The sequence below is a fragment of the Ranitomeya variabilis genome, chromosome 1 (assembly GCF_051348905.1).
Source record: "Ranitomeya variabilis isolate aRanVar5 chromosome 1, aRanVar5.hap1, whole genome shotgun sequence".
Classification (NCBI taxonomy): Eukaryota; Metazoa; Chordata; class Amphibia; order Anura; family Dendrobatidae; genus Ranitomeya; species Ranitomeya variabilis.
In genome coordinates, this window is record NC_135232.1 from 5406252 (window position 1) to 5412405 (window position 6154).

Consider the following 6154-nt stretch of genomic DNA (forward strand, 5'->3'; position numbering starts at 1 on the left):
GTTCCAGGCCGATAGACCTGACCGTTGTCCAGCGGAGAAACTGTTTGTCCCTGATAGATGGACTAATAGAGTTATCTCTGAGATTCATTGTTCGGTGTTGGCTGGTCATCCTGGGATTTTTTGTACCAGAGATTTGGTGGCTAGGTCCTTTTGGTGGCCTTCCTTGTCGCCGGATGTGCGTTCTTTTGTGCAGTCTTGTGGGACTTGTACTCGGGCTAAGCCCTGCTGTTCTCGTGCCAGTGGGTTACTTTTGCCCTTGCCGGTCCCGAAAAGGCCTTGGACGCATGTTACCATGGATTTTATTTCAGATCTTCCTGTTTCTCAAAGGATGTCGGTCATCTGGGTGGTTTGTGATCGCTTCTCTAAGATGGTCCATTTGGTACCCTTGCCTAAATTGCCTTCTTCCTCTGATTTGGTTCCATTGTTTTTCCAACATGTGGTTCGTTTGCATGGCATTCCGGAGAACATCGTGTCTGACAGAGGTTCCCAGTTTGTTTCAAGGTTTTGGTGGTCCTTTTGTGCTAAGATGGGCATTGATTTGTCTTTTTCTTCGGCTTTCCATCCTCAGACAAATGGCCAAACCGAACGAACCAATCAGACTTTGGAAACTTATCTGAGATGCTTTGTTTCTGCGGATCAGGATGATTGGGTGACCTTCTTGCCATTGGCTGAGTTCGCCCTTAATAATCGGGCCAGTTCGGCTACGTTGGTTTCGCCTTTTTTTTGCAATTCTGGTTTTCATCCTCGTTTTTCTTCAGGGCAGGTTGAGCCTTCGGACTGTCCTGGTGTGGATTCTGTGGTGGACAGGTTGCAACAAATTTGGACTCATGTGGTGGACAATTTGACCTTGTCCCAAGAGAAGGCTCAACGTTTCGCTAGCCGCCGTCGCCGTATTGGTCCCCGACTTCGTGTTGGGGATTCGGTTTGGTTATCATCTCGTTATGTTCCTATGAAGGTTTCTTCTCCTAAGTTTAAGCCTCGTTTCATTGGTCCTTATAAGATTTCTGAAATTCTTAATCCTGTATCATTTCGTTTGGCCCTTCCTGATTCTTTTGCCATCCATAATGTGTTCCATAGGTCGTTGCTGCAGAGATATGTGGCGCCTATGGTTCCCGCCGTTGATCCTCCTGCCCCGGTGTTGGTCGAGGGGGAGTTGGAGTATGTGGTGGAGAAGATTTTGGATTCTCGTATTTCGAGATGAAAACTTCAGTACTTGCTCAAATGGAAGGGCTATGGTCAGGAGGATAATTCCTGGGTTGTTGCCTCTGATGTCCATGCTGCCGATTTAGTTCATGCCTTTCATCTGGCTCGTCCTGATCGGCCTGGGGGCTCTGGTGAGGGTTCGGTGACCCCTCCTCAAGTGGGGGGGTACTGTTGTGAATTCCGTTCTCGAACTCCCTCCTGTGGTCATGAATGGTACTTCGGTGAGTTCTGTCCGTGGACTCCCTCTGGTGAGTGGAGCTGCTGGTTCTGAGATTCCTTCCTCAGCTGCTCTCGTTTAGGGCTAGGTTGGATTCTCTATTTAACTCCACTCAGATCGTTACTCCATGCCAGCTGTCAGTGTTCTAGTACTGGTTCAGATCTCTCCTGGATCTTTCTGAGGACCTGTCTACTCCAGCACAAGCTAAGTTCCTGCTTGTTCATTTGTTATATATGGTTTTTCTTGCTAAGTTCTAGTCCAGCTTGCTATCATGAAACTGCCTGGCTAGCTGGAAGCTCTGGGGGTGCAGAGTGGCACCACCGCATCGTGAGTAGGTGCGGGGGTATTTTTTGCACACTCTGCGTGGTTTTTTGTAGTGTTTTGTGTTGACCGCAAAGATCCCTTTTCTATCCTCTATCTGTTTAGTTAGACTGGCCTCCCTTTGCTAAAACCTATTTCATCCTGTGTTTGTGATTTCCTCTTAACTCACAGTCAATACTTGTGGGGGGCTGCTTTTACCTTTGGGGAAATTTCTCTGAGGCAAGTGAGGCTTTGTTTCCTTTCTTTAGGGGTAGTTAGCTCTTAGGCTGTGAAGAGGCGTCTAGGCAGAGTCAGGCACGCTCCACGGCTATTTCCAGTTGTGTTGATAGGAGTAGGGTTTGCGGTCAGCAGAGTTCCCATTTCCCCAGAGCTCGTCCCGATTCCGTGTTTAACTATCAGGTCATTCCTGGTGCACCTAACCACCAGGTCCATAACACTTCCCCCTCTTCTGAAATTCCTGAGGTTTTTGTCAGATTTCCAGGATGTATTCGATGAGCCCAAATCCAGTTCCCTTCCACCGCATAGGGACTGTGATTGTGCTATTGACTTGATTCCAGGCTGTAAGTTCCCTAAGGGCCGACTTTTCAACCTGTCTGTGCCAGAACATGCCGCCATGCGGAGTTATGTTAAGGAGTCTTTGGAGAAGGGGCATATTCGGCCATCTTCTTCACCATTGGGAGCAGGGTTTTTTTTTGTTGCCAAGAAGGATGGCTCCTTGAGACCCTGTATTGATTATCGCCTCTTGAATAAGATCACGGTCAAATTCCAATACCCTTTGCCTTTGCTTTCTGATTTGTTTTCCACGGTTAAGGGGGCTAGTTGGTTTACTAAGATTGACCTTCGAGGGGCATATAATCTTGTTCGTATTAAGCAGGGTGACGAATAGAAAACTGCGTTTAATACGCCCGAAGGCCATTTTGAATACCTTGTGATGCCATTCGGGCTCTCTAATGCTCCATCTGTGTTTCAGTCCTTTATGCATGATATCTTTCGGAATTATCTTGATAAATTCATGATTGTATATTTGGATGATATTTTGATTTTTTCCGATGATTGGGAGTCTCATGTGAGACAAGTCAGGATGGTATTCCAGATCCTTCGTGATAATGCTTTGTTTGTGAAGGGGTCTAAGTGCCTCTTTGGAGTACAGAAGGTTTCTTTTTTGGGCTTCATTTTTTCTCCCTCATCTATAGAAATGGATCCGGTTAAGGTTCAGGCCATTCATGATTGGATTCAGCCCACATCCGTGAAGAGCCTTCAGAAATTTTTGGGCTTTGCTAATTTTTATCGCCGTTTCATTGCCAACTTCTCCAGTGTGGTTAAACCCCTGACCGATTTGACGAAGAAAGGCGCTGATTTGACGAATTGGTCCTCTGCGGCTGTTTCTGCCTTTCAGGAGCTTAAACGCCGATTTACTTCTGCGCCTGTGTTGCGTCAGCTGGATGTTTCTCTTCCATTTCAGGTTGAGGTTGACGCTTCTGAGATTGGAGCAGGGGCCGTTTTGTCTCAGAGGAATTCTGATGGTTCCTTGATGAAACCGTGTGCCTTCTGTTCTCGAAAGTTTTCACCTGCGGAACGCAATTATGATGTCGGCAATCGAGAGTTGTTGGCTATGAAGTGGGCATTTGAGGAGTGGCGACATTGGCTTGAGGGGGCCAAGCACCGTATTGTGGTCTTGACCGATCATAAGAATCTGATTTACCTCGAGTCTGCCAAACGGTTGAATCCTAGACAGGCTCGATGGTCCCTGTTTTTCTCCCGTTTTGATTTTGTGGTCTCGTATCTTCCGGGTTCTAAGAATGTTAAGGCTGATGGCCTCTCTAGGAGCTTTTTGCCTGACTCTCCTGGGGTCCTTGAGCCGGTCGGCATTCTGAAGGAAGGGGTGATTCTTTCTGCCATCTCCCCTGATTTGCGGCGGGTTCTTCAGGAATTTCAGGCTGATAAACCTGACCGCTGTCCAGTGGGGAAACTGTTTGTTCCAGACAGATGGACTAGTAAAGTGATTTCTGAGGTTCATTGTTCTGTGTTGGCTGGCCATCCTGGGATTTTTGGTACCAGAGATTTGGTTGGTAGGTCCTTTTGGTGGCCTTCTTTGTCACGGGATGTGCGTTCTTTTGTGCAGTCCTGTGGGACTTGTGCGCGGGCCAAGCCTTGCTGTTCCCACGCTAGTGGGTTGCTTTTGCCTTTGCCGGTCCCTGAGAGGCCTTGGACGCATATTTCTATGGATTTTATTTCAGATCTTCCGGTTTCCCAGAGGATGTCGGTTATCTGGGTGGTTTGTGACCGGTTTTCTAAGATGGTTCATTTGGTACCTTTGCCTAAATTGCCTTCCTCTTCTGATTTGGTTCCGTTGTTTTTTCAGCATGTGGTTCATTTGCATGGCATTCCGGAGAATATTGTGTCCGATAGAGGTTCCCAGTTTGTTTCTAGGTTTTGGCGGGCCTTTTGTGCTAGGCTGGGCATTGATTTGTCTTTTTCTTCCGCATTTCATCCTCAGACAAATGGCCAAACCGAGCGAACTAATCAGACTTTGGAAACTTATTTGAGATGCTTTGTGTCTGCTGATCAGGATGATTGGGTGGCTTTCTTGCCATTGGCCGAGTTTGCCCTTAATAATCGGGCTAGTTCTGCTACCTTGGTTTCACCCTTCTTTTGTAATTCTGGTTTTCATCCTCGTTTTTCTTCAGGGCAGGTTGAGCCTTCTGATTGTCCTGGGGTGGACTCTGTGGTTGACAGGTTGCAGCAAATTTGGGCTCATGTTGTGGACAATTTGGTGTTGTCTCAGGAGGAGGCTCAGCGTTTTGCTAACCGTCGTCGGTGTGTTGGTTCCCGGCTTCGGGTTGGGGATTTGGTCTGGTTGTCTTCCCGTCATGTTCCAATGAAGGTTTCTTCCCCTAAGTTCAAGCCTCGGTTTATTGGTCCTTATAGGATTTCTGAGATTATCAATCCAGTGTCTTTTCGTTTGGCCCTTCCAGCCTCTTTTTCCATCCATAATGTTTTTCATAGATCTTTGTTGCGGAAATATGTGGTGCCCGTTGTTCCCTCTGTTGATCCTCCTGCCCCGGTGTTGATTGATGGGGAGTTGGAGTATGTGGTGGAGAAGATTTTGGATTCTCGTTTTTCGAGGCGGAAGCTTCGGTATCTTGTCAAATGGAAGGGTTATGGCCAGGAGGATAATTCTTGGGTTGTTGCCTCCGATGTTCATGCTGACGATTTGGTTCGTGCCTTTCATTTGGCTCGTCCTGATCGGCCTGGGGGCTCTGGTGAGGGTTCGGTGAACTCTCCTCAAGGAAGGGGTACTGTTGTGAATTCTGCTCTTGGGCTCCCTCCGGTGGTTATAAGTGGTAGCGCTGCTGTCTTTGGATTTCAGCATTCATCAGGTGTGTCCACTTTTTGCAATTCTGACTGGGCTATTTAGTCTTGCTTGACCCTTTAGTCAGTGTCAGTTGTCTATTGTTCCTGGAGGATTCACATCCCTGCCTGGTCTCTCCTGCTTTGCTGTTCATTTCAACAAAGATAAGTTCTGGCTTTGTTTTTTGCAGTCCACATGCTGTGGGCCTTATAGTTCAGTTCATTTCCATGTTTTGTCTTGTCCAGCTTGGTCTGTATAAGGATTTGTTCAGCCAAGCTGGTATCTCTGGAGATGCAGATATACCCTCCATATCTTTAGTTAGATGTGGAGATTTTGTATTTTCTGTGGTGGATATTTTCTAGTGTTTTAATACTGACCGCATAGTACTCTGTCCTATCCTTTCTATTTAGCTAGAGCGGCCGCCTTTGCTAAATCCTGATTTCAGTCTGCGTATGTTATTTCCCTCTCCTCTCACAGTCAATATTTGTGGGGGGCTGTCTATCCTTTGGGGATTTTCTCTGAGGCAAGATAGTTTTCCCTTTCCTATCTCTAGGGGTATTTAGTCCTCCGGCTGTGTCGAGGTGTCTAGGGAGTGTTAGGTACATCCCACGGCTACTTCTAGTTGCGGTGTTAAGTTCAGGGTCTGCGGTCAGTACAGGTACAACCTTCTCCAGAGTACGTCTCATGCTGCTCCAAAGCCACCAGATCATAACAGGCTGGCCACAGAATGAGAGAAGCTGGCCACAGGATGAGAGAAGCCGGCCACAGGAGGATGAGAGAAGCCGGCCACAGGAGGATGAGAGAGAGGCAGGCCACAGGATGAGAGAAGCCAGTCACAGGATGAGAGAAGTCGGCCACAGGAGGATGAGAGAAGCCGGCCACAGGAGGATGAGAGAGAAGCTGGCCACAGGATGAGAGAAGCGGCCACAGTATAAGAGAAGCCGGTCACAAGATGAGAGAAGCCGGCCACAGGAGGATGAGAGAGAGGCCGGCCACAGGATGAGAGAAGCGGCCACAGTATGAGAGAAGCCGGTCTGTCATGGTTCCCAATGGCAAGGGAA